This window comes from Tamandua tetradactyla, chromosome 13, assembly GCF_023851605.1.
Source record: "Tamandua tetradactyla isolate mTamTet1 chromosome 13, mTamTet1.pri, whole genome shotgun sequence".
Lineage (NCBI taxonomy): Eukaryota > Metazoa > Chordata > Mammalia > Pilosa > Myrmecophagidae > Tamandua > Tamandua tetradactyla.
This window is the reverse complement of record NC_135339.1, coordinates 2,925,344-2,940,817: the sequence shown is the minus strand read 5'-3', so window position 1 is coordinate 2,940,817 and position 15,474 is coordinate 2,925,344. Positions and strand designations below refer to the sequence as shown.

Genomic DNA, 15,474 nt, shown 5'->3' with positions numbered 1-15,474 from the left:
GCGGGTCCCAGGAAGCTGGTCCTGTGCTCAGAAGTTACTGGCAGAGCCTGGGGAGAGGTGGAGTCAGGTCCTCGCTCACATGAACCCCAGTCCAGGCTGGCCCAGGCCAGTCCCCACTGACACACAGGCACAGATGAGTCCTGCCGGCCTCCTCCAAGCGCTCCTAACTTGGTGTGATGAGCCAAGAGGCTTTCTCAGGGAAGGCACTAGAGAGAGAACCAGGATCAGATTAGCCTCAGGGTCTGAAGCCCACCCAACCCTTTACCCCTTTATTTCTGCACACAATTCAAAGCGTTGACTATCTGTGGATAAATCTCACTGAAAACTCTGGGAGCAGCCCAAAGGCTGTCCCTTCTCTCCAAGGTTTAGGGTTTTACACCCCAAAGAGGTCTGCTCAGCTTGCAAGACAGAGTAGTGGCCTTACCTGTTCTTCTCACTGGGCTTGCATTTGCATTTGCATTTGCCACCTGTCTCAGGGAGAGGTGAGCAGTCAGTGGAAGTCCTCTGGCAGCTTCCTACCCCCCCCCCCCCACTCCCTGCCCCCAGGTCCGGCACTCACACAGGATTAAGAGGATACCAGCCAGGCAAAGGATCCCTGCACAGATCACCCCGCACAACTGGACCCCTTCTCAGTCTAGGGGAACATCGAGAGTTTCGTGTCTGTGCAATCAAACAGTGTCTGTACTCTTCTGTCTGGTTTATTTTACTCAACATGGTGTCCCCAAGGTTCATACATGTTGTAGCATGTCTCAGAACTTCATTCCTTCTTCACAGCTGAGTAACATGCCATTGGGTATATACACCGGGCTTTGTTTTATTGATCTGTCTGTTGATGGACACGTGGGTTGCTTCCACCTTTTGGTGATAGTGAATAACGCTGTGAACAGTGGTTACATGTGTCTGTCCTTGTCCCTGCTCTCTCACTTCTTCAGGGTCTAAACCTAGAAGCAGGATTGCAGGGTCATAGGGCAGTTCTATACTACTTTCTGAGGCACCACCAAACTGCTGGCCTCTGGCTCTTTTCATCTATTGTGTTCACTCTTTAACCACCCCCCCACCCCCACCCCCGTGCCCAGCCCAGCCCCCACCAGCCCCGCTTCCCTCCCATCAGGCTCCATGCCACCCCTCACCGACTCATCTGGCATTAGAGGTCTCAGATGGCAGGAGTTGGGGGGGGCATGGAGTGTCAGCTCTTACCATAATAGAAGGGGCTGTCTTTAATGCAGGGCAGAAGAAAGAGCAAGGTCTAAAACTGGGAGACAGGAGGTGGGGTCTTAGAGGGAAAAGGAGGGGCAGAATAGGCAGGACAATTTGGGGCCTAACTCACCGACCAGGTCATTGGCTTCCAAAGCAGGCAGTCCTGGGGACAGAAGCAGAGAAAGGTGGTGTTAATTTGTAAGTCGGCTAGCAGGAGCCCCCAGCACCAGAGAAGCGATGACCACCAGGCAAATTTGGGGGGCACACTGCTGTTATGGGTTCCCTTCCTGGTACCCTCCTCAGCCCCAAGCAGCCCTGGGATTTGGTCTCCCACACCTTTGGACTTCTCATTTTCCTACTGCTTGCTCAACTTCATGCCATGCTTTCTTGGTCTCTGGTGGGAATGGCTTGAAGGTACCTTTTCACCCTTCCTGGGAAATTTCCTGCACAGAGCCTGGCTACTTCTCTGCCTCCTGAAGAATGTGGGGTGATTTTCTTTTCATGTCAACACATGGTTACAGCTTTCCAAACTTCAGAAATTCAGGAAGCACTGCTACAGATTGTGCAGTATCCGTGTCCTACCTGCACTATTATTTCCTTAAAATGTCTCTTTAAGTTGGCAGTTTTAAATGAGAAGACACTTATTGCACATCGCGCCTTCTTTGGGAGCTGCAGTTCTGGGTCCCTGCTGCCCTGGTGAGCACACGTGGGCCCCTGAGAGGCTTCGAGGAGTGACTTGGTTCAGGGACTCACCTGCCAGCAGAAGTCCCCAGGTCACTGCTTCCATTGTCACAGGGAGGGCAGGACAGGGACTGCAGGAGAGAGAAGGGGCAGGGGCAGGTGGCTCTGCTGAGGCCACCCCTTCAATGAGTTCTGTAGATCCAGGTTATATATAGTCAGGTTGCTTGAGCCAGCGCCTGCATGTCACAGTGCCATAGAAGTGCTTGTCACAGCCTTTCTGGCGACCATGAGGGGAATACTATTGTCACCTCCAATTTATAGGAGGAAAAAATGGCATGCTGGGAGGTGTCCTCGGAGGGCCCAGGGAGAGCAAGAGGTTGGCCTGCTGCTCTAACTCAGCCTCAGGCATCTGCCTCTTGAGCCCCCACAAAGACCGAGGGTCGTGGTGCCTCTGAGCTGTACCTTCTTGCACCATCAGGCTGGATGGACGCCCAAAGAGCCCCACAGTGGACACTCAGAGTCCGGCGCCTAGCCGTCCCCGGCTGCAGCCAGAGCTGGGCCACAGCCAGACCCTACCCTGGCTCCACCCATAGACCCTGCTTGAAGCAGCCCCAAATTCCACTTTCAGAATGCAGATCCTCCCCCACTCCTCCCCACCCTCATCCCCCACCCCTCGCCCCATGGCAGGAATGTCCTCGGGGAGGCTAGTCCCTGGAGATAAGGCCCCTCCCGACTTTCCTGCTGAGACAGTGATGGCAGTGCTTACCAATCCTATAAACCCAAAGACAGTTCAGACCTCAGGCCCGCTAGCCAGGACTCTAATCCCCTCTCAGCCACTTAACATTGGGGTGACCCGGGGGGTTGCTTAACCTCTCCCAGCCTCAGTGGAATGGGGATAATTACAATGACAATAGAAACCTCTTAAGGCTATAACATTGCGTTAAAGGGGTCGGAGCACCAGTCCGCGCGCAGCAGTCGCTGACAACTTGTTCCTATCCATGCGTGCACGCCCAGATGAATCCCCGGACTCCTTTGGTGCTCATGGCGACAGGAGGAGGGGCCGGTGGTAAAGGCCGTGGTTCTAACTGGGGTGCTGCGTCTGTCCTGCGAGCTGAGCCGTCTCTGCGGCTGGCCTTCCCTGTCCACCTCTCTCACCCTTTGGCGTCCTGGAATTCCTAGGTCCTCAGGGTCTCCAGTCCAGTCCACACATCCTGGAGCCGAAGGCTGGCCCCGTTTCCTCCAGCTCCCACCCCCACTGGCTTAGGGATAGTCGAGGTTGGGTGTGTCCTAAGGCAGCAGCAGCCTCCAGCCCTCAGGAGACCCCTGCAGCCACTTCTCTGAACCTCAAACCTCAAACCTCCACTCTTTTGGCTACTCAGAACCCCTGGGCACCCACCACTTCCTCAAAGTGGTCCCTGGAACAACCCCCCACCCCCAGCCTCAGAGCACAGGCAGTGCCAGCCTCACCTTTGCCTTCCTCCTGGTAATCCCGGGAGGCCGCCAGAGGTGGAAAGGAGGAGAAACCTGCCACCTGAGAGCCACTCACCTGCGAGTCACCCACCTGAGAGGGCTGGGCACAGAGAGCAGATCTGAGGAGGCCGCTAGTCTGCAGACCGCCCGGGTGGGCTCCGGCTCTTTAAACCCAGCAGCCCCACCCAGGGCAGCAGCACCACAGGCAGGGAACTGGTCCGGCTCCTTGAGATCCGGCAGCGCCTCTACCCCAAGGTGCTCCCGAGGAGCTCACTGGGCCCTGCCCCACCCAGAGCAGAGCCTAGCTCCTATGGGCCTGCACGGAAAGGGGGCTGAGGTGGGTGGGGTGGGGGGCGGGGGCTGGAGGGCAGGCTTAGAACCCCTTCTTCAGGAGAAGGTGGACTTTCAGCTTCTTTAGTTTCCCTAGATCCTAAAAGAGAGGCCTAGAAGGTGTGCTGACATGGGGCAAGTGTTTTGGGGTTCTTCTGCCAATGGTGGGGATCCCAGAATTTCTACCTAGGAGTATCCTGGGGACAATCGAATGGGTGGGGCACAGGGGACTTGTCTTGAGGCTTAATTTCCTTGTGGATCCTTTGCTTTTCCTCAGACGGGGTGTTTATCTGGTGTGTGTGTTTGGGGGCAGGGGGATGCACTGTGACCTCCTGAAGTACCTCTTGGAATTACTCTCCCCTTGTCCTGGCCCAGCTCCCCACCCAGCCCAGGGGAGGCTGATGGCTCGAATTGGAAACCCCGCAGGCCCTAGGGGGTCCCGGCCAATCGCACAGCAGGGGGACAGGGTGTAGGGCCGTCTGCCCTAGGGTGTGCACTGCTGTCCAAGCTCTGCTACCCTTCGCCCCACCACGTGTCTAGGAGCTGGGTCCTTGACCCTGGGTGACCCCAGGCTTCTCTATTCTACAGTCCCCCCCACTCAGTTCCTCTCTACTAAATGGGGGACTCATGTCTTTACCCAGAGGGCAGATGAGGGTAGATGGCAAGGAGGTGGGAATCACCGGTCTTGGTGGGCGAGGGACTAGGGGGATGGGCCTTCATTTGCTAGAGTGGAGCTGGGACAGAATGAAGAGGGTCTAAGGGCAGAAGCTGGCCCATCCCTGGGGAGGGTGAACAGGAAAGGGGGCTTCTATGGCCTCCTCTGGGCAGCTCCCTCTAGGGACTTACCAGCCCCTCTGCACAGGGTCAGGCGAGCTGGAGGGCTGCCCACGGCTCCTCCCATGTCCAAAGGGCAAAGGAGATCCTTGGGTGGGAGTGCGGGAATGCCAGGAATGAGGTGGGGGTGGGGGTGGTGAGAGGTGTGGGAGATGTGGGGGAGGGGGAGGAGTTGGGAACAGAGTAAACTGGGCTTGGTCATCCCACTGGGAACTAAGTGGCTAGGGAATCCCTGGGGTGGGTAAAGAAACATCTCTCTCAGAGACGTGGAGCTCCCCCCCCGCCCCGCCCCGTCCCTCTCTGTCCTGAACAGGCAAGGCTTAGGCACGGGGGAAACACTGAGAGGGGACACTGTCCTTTCTCTTTGCCCCAGGGGCTCAGACTCACTGCCCACAGGGACCAGGCAGGCCCCCAACATGCGCAGCCCACCAGGGGTGGCATAGGGGAGACAGGAAAGTTGGGGAACACCTTCCACCCAAATGTGTGGTCACTAAAAAGATGGAGAAAACTCAACAAGTACTGATTGCAAGACAAATTTTTCAGTGTAAAAAGGGATGGAGCAGTGTGAACAATGTGCTGTCATTTGTGCAAAATCAGAAAGCATCTGTAGATGCTCATCTATGCAGGGGCTCTCTTGAGAAACAGGTGGCAGGTTTACCTTCGGGAAGAGACCTGGCTGCAGGAGAGACCAGGAGGGGTGAGGTGGGGAGACAGTTCGTTTCTACTGATGTACCTTTCTGTGGGTATCACACTCGTTCGAAAGGAGAATTAGACAAATAAACGAAGCGCAGCTTTCTTTGCTTCAGCGTCATCACCCTCTCTCCCCTCTGGGCCTCGGGCCTCATGGCCTGTGTCTCTCTGCAGGTACCAGAGAGTGGGAGTGTTCATGATGTGTTTTTGATAATTGTTTACTTGATAACTGAGTCTGTATCTTCCCTTTCCCGTTCCCCCTGCTTCCGCCCCCTGCCCCTCCCCCCATTCTCAGCTCCAGTCCAAGGGACTTCTTGTGTTCCTGGAACACGCCAAGCCCATTTCCCTTTGGAGCCAGCTGCAAATGCTCTTCTGTGGGGCCTCATCTTAAATGTTCCGTCCCCAGCAAGGCAATCTCTGACTGCTCTGTGGAAAGTTATCCTAACTCTGTCTCCTTCAAAACACTTATCTCGCTATGTAATTACTACGTGTTTGTTTTCCTTTGTGACCTGCTTCTCTCAAAGGATGGTGATTCATTCAAGGCAGGAATTTCACCTCCCTGATTTCTAGAGCCAGCATGGACACCAATAAGTAGCCTTTGAATGGAATCCTTGAGTCAGTAAGGACAAGAACCATCAGTATGCCTAGAGCTGGGGTCAGAGCAGGATGTTGGAGGATTTCCAGTGAGAACATGTTGCATTGTTACCTACAAATTTTCCATGGTGCTTCTCGGCTTTTAAAATTGTTTATGTAATGTTTGTTACAAAAATTTATATTTTGACTAGTGCATTTCCTAATATAACTTATGTAGATAGTTTGAACACCATAAGTACTTGGAATCTCAGGTAGGACATGAGATTTGTTGGTTTGTCCAGAGTGATGCCCCGATGAATCCCAGAGTGATTCCATCAGTGAGTGGAAAAGTATTTGCAAAGCCCCCTTTGGGGAATGGTGAGAACGGGGAGAAATGTAACTTCCCCAAGTTGAATTCTTGATGTTCTCACAAGCAGTGTGGACAACCAAAGCTATAGGCTGAGCCCCCAGTCTTGGGGTTTGTTCATATGAAACTTAACCCCACAAAGGATAGGTCAAGTCTACTTAAAATTTAGGCCTAAGAGTCACCCCCAAGAGAGCCTCTTTTGTTGCTCAGATGTGGCCTCTCCCTCCAGCCAACACAACAAGCAATCTCACCACCCTCCCCCTGTCTACGTGGGACATGACTCCCAGGGGTGTGGACCTTCCTGGCAATGTGGGACAGAAATCCTGGAATGAGCTGAGACTCAGCATCAAGGGATTGAGAAAAACCCTAGAATGAGCTCAGATTTGGCATCAAGGGATTGAGAAAAACCCTAGAATGAGCTGAGACTTAGCATCAAGGAATTGAGAAAACCTTCTTGACCAAAAGAGGGAAGTGTCAATGGCTGAGAGATTCCAAACAGAGTCAAGAGGTTGTCCTGGAGATTATTCTTATGCATTAAGTAGATATCACCTTGTTATTCAAGAAGTAATGGAGAGGCTGGAGGGAACTGCCTGAAAATGTAGAGCTGTGTTCCAGTAGCCATGTTTCTTAAGGATGATTGAACAATGAGATAGCTCTCACAATGTGACTGTGTGATTATGAAAACCTTGTGTCTGATGCTCCTTTTATCTACCTTGTCAGGAAACGAGTAGAACATATGGAATAAAAATAAATAATAGGGGGAACAAATGTTAAAATAAATTTAGTTTGAAATGCTAGTGATCAATGAAAGTGAGGGGTAAGGGGTATGGTATGTATAATCTTTTTTTTTTTGTATTATTGTTTTATTTCTTTTTCTGTTGTCTTTCTATTTCTTTTTCTGAATTGATGCAAATGTTCTAAGAGATGATGACTATGCAACTATGTGATGATATTGAGAATTACTTAATATATATGTAGAACGGAATTATATGTTAATGTTTTTGTTTGTTCTTAATTTTTTTAAATTAATAAATTTAAAAAAAATTCAGTTTATGTAGAGTTTAAGACCAGGCATTGAACATTGGAACATCTACCCCCTAAAAGACATATTCAAATTTTAATCCATGTTCCTGTGGGTGTGAGCCTATTTGTAAGTGGGACTTTGAAGATGTTAGTAGTAGTTAAGGTCTGGACTCATTTGTGGATAGGATCTTGGAAAATATAATTTAGATGAGGCCAAAATGAAATCAGAATGGATCTTAATCCATAGGACTAGAGTCCTTAAAAGCCGAGGAAATTCAAACACAGTCAGAGAAAGTCACAAAAGGAGATCAGCAAGGCCGACCGCCATGTGAGAGTGGCAGAGATGTTAGCCAAGAGGTCATGAGGACTGCTGCACGCCAGCACCAGGATGCCACAGACTCGAGAAAGCACGTCAACACCTTGATGCTGGACTTGTGGCCTCCAACACTGTGAGACAATAAATTCCTGTTTTTCAATCCTTCTACTGCTTGGTGTTTATCAAAGAAGGCTTGGTAAACCAAGGCAGCCCAAACAGCTGGTCCACACTGGAAGAGGGGCAAAGACAAAGAGTTATTAGGTTAAAGAGTTTATCTTCCTAGATATTAAACCCAATACTTATAAATGAAGTTGAGTATTGAAGTCTTTAAAAGCTTTGTGTATCGGAAGCATTTGGGATGAACTCTCTCTCTGTAGGATCCCTGAGGGTAATTTTCTAGCAGGGGCTGGACTGGCAGTAAGGCTGTGTTCAGGATCTGCTTTCAAGGGGAATGGCCAACTCACCCTGCTTTCTGGACATCCATCCCAAATCAGAATCCCTGGACTCACCCATCTTGGGTCTGATTTCTAAGCTACTGCATCATAGGAGAGCACCGTGAGAGGCACTGATTTCTGGAAATGAAGCTTCCACACGTTTGAAGGCTAGAAAGGAGCGGTTAATGGATGGTAACGTGGAGGGATGAAGTCTGAGAGACAGAAGCAGAATAGGTGGGGAGGGGAACCTGGAGTTAATGCCCAAAGGGTGCAGTTTCTGTTTGCTTGATGGAAAGTTTGGGTAACAGATGGTGGTGATGGCAGCACAACACTGTGAATGTAATGAACACGACTGAACTATATATTTAAAGTGGCTTTAATGGAAAATTTTACATTGCATATTTATGTTACCAGAACGGGGGAAAAAAACACCAACAATCCAGCTTTCAGAACTGTACAACACAAGGACTAAACTCTTATGCAAACTATGGACTTTAATAATTATAATAATATTGGCTCATCAATTGTAACAAACACTGTGAAAATGTTAATAACAGGAAAAACTGTGTGTATGTGTGTGTTGTGAGGTAACATGGAAACTCTGTACGTGTGATTTTTCAGTAAACCTACAACTGCCCTAAAAAAAAAATTGGAAACAAAAAAAAGTCAGACACTGCCAGATTCCGTTCTCAACTTTCTTCTGCTTCCTGGACTCAACTATGCAAAAGATACAAAGGGCCTCGGCCAAAGGAAAGGGGAAAAAAGCTGCTTGAAAGCAGCTTCCACCCTCCCTCTCGTTCTCCAGCCACTTCCCGCGGCTCCTCCCCACACTCCTAAACTGAACACCCACCTATCGCTTTTGGAAGACAGGTATGTCTTTGAAAGAACAATTTCTCCAAAGAAAGGTAATAACAAGACAGCTACTTAAGCGGGCGCACGATGCCAGCTTTCCCCTAGCTTCAGGGTGGCCTGTCTCTGGCAGAGGGGAAGGCCCACATGTTCTGCTTCCAGGCATGCGAGGGAGGAGGGAAACTCCCCATTACCGCGGGGGCCCAGGAAGGCCGAGGAGGGAACTGCACCCGTTCCCAGGTCAGGAGAAGAAATAAGGGAACGCCACGTGCACCCCCCGGAGCCCTGGGCTTCCTCCTCGTCTCCCTGCTCCAGGCGCGGCCCCTATGACTGCCTGGAGGAGGCCGGGGCGGGCGGCCTGGACTTCGGCCTCCTCGCGTGGCCTGCTCCCCCGGACTGCCCGGCGAGGTCGGCAGGTGCGCGGGTGCAAGGCAGGGTGGGGGGGCGCCACTCGAGGGGCACGCCATGCTGAAGCGCTTCAGCTGCGGGGCGGGGAGCTCCACGTCCAGGAACCCTGCCTCAGGAGGGTCTTCTGCGGCTGGGGAGAGGGCGGCGTCTTAGGGCTTCCTGCACCATCGACCGCTCACCACCTGTCCCTGCCAGCTTTTGCGCAGCACACGCAAGCCCGCTACCCTCCCTTTCTCCTTGGTGCGAGGGGCAGAGGGGCAGCCAATCGGAGCAGTACTATGGTGGCTGCCAGCCAATCAGCAGCCAGTGGGGCGGGACTTTCTTCTTGGTGGGGATTGGCTGCTCCAGTTCGCCACGCGTGCCAGTCAACGCCACCAACCGCAGCCCGCCGCGCTTGCGCAGTAGCTCTAGGGCGCCCCCGGGCTCCTCGGTTCTCCCGCGATAGCCGCGGGTTCGCGTCGCTTCGTCGTTCTTGCGGGCGCGGACTGTAGAGACCAGGAATAACTGACGGAGCGCCGGGGGCGGGGCCGGGGGGCGGGGCCCCGCGGGAAGGGCTTCGCGCCCGGCTCCGTTCGGTTAGTCCTTCTGGGCGCCCCTGGAAGGGTGGGGGTGGAGGCCGCAAGGAGACGAGCGGCCCCGGAGCCGAGCGGCCGCGGCCGTCTGGGCCTTTGCGGGACCCGCGCTCCTGCCCAGGACCCTCGCCCCGTGCCCTTCACCTCTTCGGAGACCTCTTGGCCTTTTGATTGGCGCACCCCGGGGCACCTCCCTCCCATCGCCTGCAGGGACGTCGTAGTCGCAGGTGCCGAGGGACTCCCGCCCCCACGCTGCTGGGCCTCTCCCCCGGACAGTCACCGCCCCGAGGGCGCGCGCCTCCCTTCGCGCCGGGGTCGAGCCGGTCCCAGCGCCTGCCTCCCTCCCTTATCCTTCGGGCTGCTGCTGGAATCCAGGGCCCTCCCTGTCCCGTGGGGGCCCCGCTGCGTCCTCCCCGGCCAGGAGGCCAGCTTGCAGGCCCAGCCGCTCTCCGCCCCCGCGCGCTGTGCCGCTTTCTCCACGGCCCTGCGCCCCAGCTGCGGGTGTCTGCTTGGGCCTCGGGCCTCCCTTTTCTCCCCGGGCCATGACTGCGGTGGTCCGTGCGCCTGCACGGCACACCGCGGGGAGATGCCGGGTGGATGTGTGAGTTAACTACTGGACAAGATGCATGGCAAATTACTGAATGATCTCTCAATGCATGCAAAAATGCATAACCAGAGCCTAAAAATACCTCTCAGCAGCCTTCTAGAGTTGACCTTGCAACTCTCGCCTCTGACATTCATTTCTAGACTCCGCGCCCACCTCTCGTCTCCACAGGAGTGTCTCTCTGGCATCCAGCAGAACACTTCCTAAAGTAAATTGGTTTTCTCTTTAAAGTGCTCTGCCTGCTCAACCATCCGTCCAAGTGCTAAAGCCAACGACCTGGGCATCGTGCTAGAATTTACCTGCCCTTAACCCCTCACACGAGGCACGAATGATGGCACTCAAGGCTCTGCCAGAGCCACCTCTGGCACTGTCCCTCCCGCTCCCACTGGGTCAGCTGGCACGCTTCCACCGTCTCCAACACAGCCACCTGGAGTCCTTTGGGTTCCTCGAAGTATCTGAAACGTCTTTGCTCATGCGGCTGCTTCCGGCTGGGACACTCTCACACCCACGTACTGAAGTGGTTTCTGAATGTTTGTTCTCATTTTTTTAACAGCTTTATTGAGATGTAGTTCATATATCATACAGTTCACTTATTTAAACTGTACAGTCTAAGATTTTAGTATATTCGTATATAGGTGTAACCATTGCCGCAGTCCATTTTAGAACATTTTTATCACCTCAAAAAGAAATGTGTGCCTTTTAGCTATTATCCACCAATGCCCCTAGCCCTCCCCACCAGCTCTAAGAAACCACTTACCTGCTTTCTGTCTCTATAGATTTCTCTATTCTGGATTTTCATATGAATTGGAACCGGATAGTGTGTGTGTTGTTTTTCTACGTATGTGACTGGCTTCTTTCAGTTATCATAACGTTGTAGCATGGGTCAGCACTTCATTCCTTTTTCTTTTTTTTTTAAACTTTTAAAATTGTGTAACATATATACAAAAATAAAGAAAAAAGTATAGTTTTCAAAGCACTCTTCAAGTAGTTACAGGATAGATCCCAGAGTCTTCATTTCTTTTTATGGGTGAATACTATTCTATTGTATGGGGATAAATACCACAATTTATTTATCCATTCAACAGTCTGTTGATGGATATCTGCTATGTTTTAACATTGATATTTTAACAAAAAGTAGTTAGAAGACTCTCGATATATCCAGAGGAATCCAAATACCATACTATTTTGATCCCAACCACATCTGGGCTATTTTCCCTTTTTGATTATGAATAATGCTGCAATAAATATTCATGTACAAGTTTTTGTGTAGATACGTTTTAATATTTCTTGAGTCCATACCTAGGAATGGAATTACTGGGTCATATGGTAACTATGTTTTTTTTTTTGTTTTAGTGATAGAAGTTGTAGGTTTATACAAAAATCATATGTAAGATACAGAGTTCCTATGTAACACCCTATTATAAACATCTTGCATGAGTGTGGTACATTTGTTAAAATTCACAAGAGAACACTTTTATAATTGTACCACTAACTGTGGTCCATGGTTTCACTTACAGTTCACTGTGTTGTACAGTCCTATTTCGTTTTATTTTTAAAAATTTTTGTTAATTACATTCATAATGTTACTCTCACCACCATCCATTACCAAAACTTTCCCATTAACCAAAATAGAAGCTATACAGTTTACGCCTTAACTCTCCTTTATCAGGTGTTCTAGTTTGCTAGCTGCCGGAACGCAATACACCAGAAACAGAACGGCTTTTAAAAGGGGGAATTTAATAAGTTGCTAGTTTACAGTTCTAAGGCCGAGAAAATGTCCCAATTAAACAAGTCTATAGAAATGTCCAATCAAAGGCATCCAGGGAAAGATACCTTGGTTCAAGAATACCGATGAAGTTCAGGGTTTCTCTCTCATCTGGAAGGGCACATGGCAAACACAGCATAATCTCCTAGCTGCTTCTCCTGTTCTTCTTCTCCTGGCTTCCTGTTTCATGAAGCTCCCCAGGAGGCATTTTCCTTCTTCATCTCCAAAGGTCACTGGCCGGTGGACTCGGCTTCTCGTGGCTACATTGTTCTCTGCTCTCTCAGAATCTCCCCCATTCTCCAAAATGTTTTCTCTTTTATAGGTCTTCAGAAACTAATCAAGACCCACCCAAATGGGTGGAGACACGTTCCCCCTAATCCAGTTTAACAATCACTCTTGATTAAATCGCATCTCCAGGGAGGTGATCTGATTACAGTTTCAAACATGCAATACTGAATAGGGATTAGAAGAAACGGCTGCCTTTACAAAGTGGGATTAGGATTAAAACATGGCTTTTCTAGGGGACATACATCCTTTCACACAAGCACACCAACCCAACCCAGCCCCTGTTAGTCTGTATTCTAGTTTCTGACTCTATGAATGTGCTCATTATTTCATATCAGTGAGACACAAAGACACAATATTTGGCCTTTTGTGTCTGGCTTATTTCACACAATATGATGCTTCGGGGTTCAGAAGTTATACAGTTTCTGGGAGTTTTATAGTTTTAGTTCTTGCATTTTTTAAAAACCTACCTCTTGTGCAGTTGTATGTTGCAATTAAAAGTTTTTCATCAGGGTGCACGGGTAGTTCAGTGGTTAGAATGCCTGCCTTCCGTGCGGGAGACCTGGGTTGGATTCCCGGACCATGCACCCCTAAAAAAAAAAGAAAAGAAAAGGTTTTCATCATAAGCTTAAATAGGTGCAAAGGATGTATTTTCTGATATGTTTTAATATTGATATTTTAACAAACAATATTTAGAAGATTCAATATATCCAGAGGAATCCAAATACCATATTATTATTATTATTATCTTTCTGGGGAGGTGCGTGGGCAGGGAATCAAACCTGGATCTCCTGCATGGCAAGTGAGCATTCTACCACTGAACACTTGTTCCCCCCCCCAATATCATATTATTTATTCTGACCACATCCACTTAGAGATTTACATAAACAATTCTTGTTTTCCATTAGTTTATTCCACACCACTGATGTTTCATTCTTTTATCAGCCATGGAATTAAACCTACATGGCATGTATTTATGTTGGAAAATCTTTTATAGTTCAGCCATCGAATCTGGCAGAGACACACTCCCCTCTTTTCTGTGTCTCCTTAGCACAGGGTGTGCTTGAGGTCACAGAACCCAAGAGCGCGTGTTGAGTGCACGCCGCATGGCTGGCTGTCCCTGACGCCACGTGTCAGCTCATGATCCTCACGACAGCCCTGCAAGGGCAGCCTGCTGTCACCCAGGTTTTAAGATGAGGAATCAGGGTGCAGAGAGATCAAGTGATGCACAGATGCTGTGGCTGGTGGCCCCCGGCGCCAGCTTCAACCGCTGCTCTCCGAGCCACCTGTGAATGTAGTTTATTTTAAATGTGATCTTTAAAACAGTTTTTTGTCATTGTTCTATTTCACTTATTTGTAGTGCTCAACTGATTCGCTTTTAGTATGTTTACAGAATTTGTACACACAGTTTAAAAATTTCTCTTTGGTGTATGTGTGTGAGATTAATATTTAGATGTTTTTTGCCTAAGTATATTTTATTTTCATGAGGGTGTTGATTGTTGAAATGTTGGTTTCACTGTGCCATATGATAAGGCTTTCCTTCTCTAATAAGTTAAATGTGATTTTGTAACTTTAAAATGATTTCCATTCTAATATTATTATGCAGTATTTACTGATTGATTAAGAAATATTTATTGAGTCCTGATTCTTTTTCAGGTGCTGGGGATTCCCAAGTGGGTGATGCAAAGCACGTGCTCATGCAGCTGACATCACAGTGAGGGGTGACAAGCAGGAGAAAAAATAGGTGATAGAGTCATTCCAGTACTGGTGTGCAGTGCAGCCACATCAAGCAGGCTGAGGATGTAGGGGTGATGGGTGGAGGGTCGCTTTTGTAGACTGGAGGTGAGAGTGATAGAAAAATAGGCTTAGAACATGTGTAAGGCAGCACAGTAAATTTCCCTTTGCCATTTGTTTTTCAGCTACGTTGACCTGTGAAGTCAAATGCATGGCCGGCTTTTCGAGTAGAGCATAATTTATGAAAAGAGTTCCTTATTTTCAACTAGTGGCTCTCATTCCAAGAAATGTCTCTCCATCAAACTTCTTTATCTACATCTTTGTAAATATAAGTTAGTTATAATTAGATTAAGTGTCTGATAGGTAGTATCACTTACTTGGTAGTAATGAGTAAAAGAATGTTTTTACTCTAAGAGTGTTTTTACAGGCATTGAATGTCTGTTAAAGTTCCAAGCCTGTAAACACAGTGGCTCAAAGACCACAGGCACTGCGATTTGGAAACTATCTAATATTTCAGCTGTTTTTTCCCTGCACTTGTTAGGAAAGGATAGGATTTGACTGTACTTTTCAGATGCTTGACTGTTCAAGTAAAGAACGCATTGAATTTGCATTCAGTGTCTGGAATTCAAATACAGCCAGAGATTGTGAACAGTATTCCTTGTCTACAAAGTGGGGGCTAATTAAAAAATTTAAAAATGCTGCAACACTTTGCATTTTTTTGTCATGCTGTGTTGTCAATAAAAATAGCTAGTGTTATGTTCTACTCCAAGAGTCAGACCTGAAAAAAAGAGTACCTGAAAGCAATGTTTACTAAGAGAACTAAAAAGACCTATGAAGAAGTTGAAATTTAGTAATAGGAGGAAAAAAACCCCAACAAACATCTTTTAAAAATCAGTTAGTAGTTTCAGTGTTTTTCCTATCATATAAAATTAAAATGCCTTGTAGTTTGATATATAAATTCTTGAGAGTTATTACTTGTCTCTAAGTTCTTAATAGATTAGTAAGATATTAATATATTAACTTCCAATGCTCAACATTGGGATTTTCCACCCTGAGAGTCCAAAGCCATCTCCTCTACCACAGAGGACTTGGAGAACCAGTTTTGCCTCTAGATGTGGATCAAGTTGTCTGTATTCCACCTTTTCACAGTGGTGTGGCCCTGCTGGAACCCTAGGCTTGGCCAGGGTGGGAAGTACAAGGTCTCAGTTCCATTTCTAAGTCGCACCTGCCTTGGAAAGACAATTGGCAAACACTGTGACCCAGCAGTGCTGCCCCAGGTGAGTTCACACCCATCCCACTCCCACAATCAGATACACCTGCCCCAGAAGATTGGCCAGGGCAG

The 15,474-nt window shown here is 48.9% G+C and overlaps 1 long non-coding RNA gene across 2 annotated transcripts; it reads left to right on the top strand.

Moving 5' to 3' along the window:
* The first annotated feature begins 9,769 nt into the window (after positions 1 to 9,769).
* On the top strand, positions 9,770 to 15,040 carry LOC143653499 (uncharacterized). 2 transcript variants are annotated; one of them, XR_013161333.1, is made up of 4 exons: positions 9,770 to 9,971; positions 10,580 to 10,878; positions 14,055 to 14,142; positions 14,318 to 15,040. It is a non-coding gene; the product is annotated as an uncharacterized LOC143653499 (long non-coding RNA). The 2 variants fall into 2 exon arrangements; XR_013161332.1 differs by lacking the exon at positions 9,770 to 9,971 and having other exon boundaries at positions 10,186 to 10,878.
* The last annotated feature ends 434 nt before the right edge of the window (positions 15,041 to 15,474 follow it).